Below are 438 nucleotides of genomic sequence, written 5' to 3'. Positions count from 1 at the left end.
CGGGGATCCCGGGATCCCGGACCCGGCGCTTTCTCCCGGGATCCTCCGCAGGGGGGACCCAGGGACTCTCTGCACCGGGAGCCCGGGGATCCAGGGACCCGGCGCCTTTTCCCGGGATCCTCCGCACCGGGAAGCCGAGGAGTTCCCGCAGCGGGGACCGAGGAACCAAAGCCTTTTCTCGGGTTCCTCCTGGCAGCGGGAACTCCGGCTCTGCGCGCCGCTCCATAGCATCCCCGCTCCGTTCCCGGAGCATCCCTGCTCCATCCCGGCTTCATCCCGGCTCCGTTCCCGCTCCATCCCCGCTCCGTCCCCGCTCCATCCCCGCTCCGTTCCCGCTCCATCCCGGCTCCGTTCCCGCTCCATCCCGGCTCCATCCCCGCTCCGTTCCCGCTCCATCCCGGCTCCATCCCCGCTCCGTTCCCGCTCCATCCCCGCTCC

Source organism: Parus major, chromosome 18, assembly GCF_001522545.3.
Source record: "Parus major isolate Abel chromosome 18, Parus_major1.1, whole genome shotgun sequence".
In the NCBI taxonomy this organism is placed as follows: Eukaryota; Metazoa; Chordata; class Aves; order Passeriformes; family Paridae; genus Parus; species Parus major.
This window is presented reverse-complemented; position numbering follows the sequence as displayed.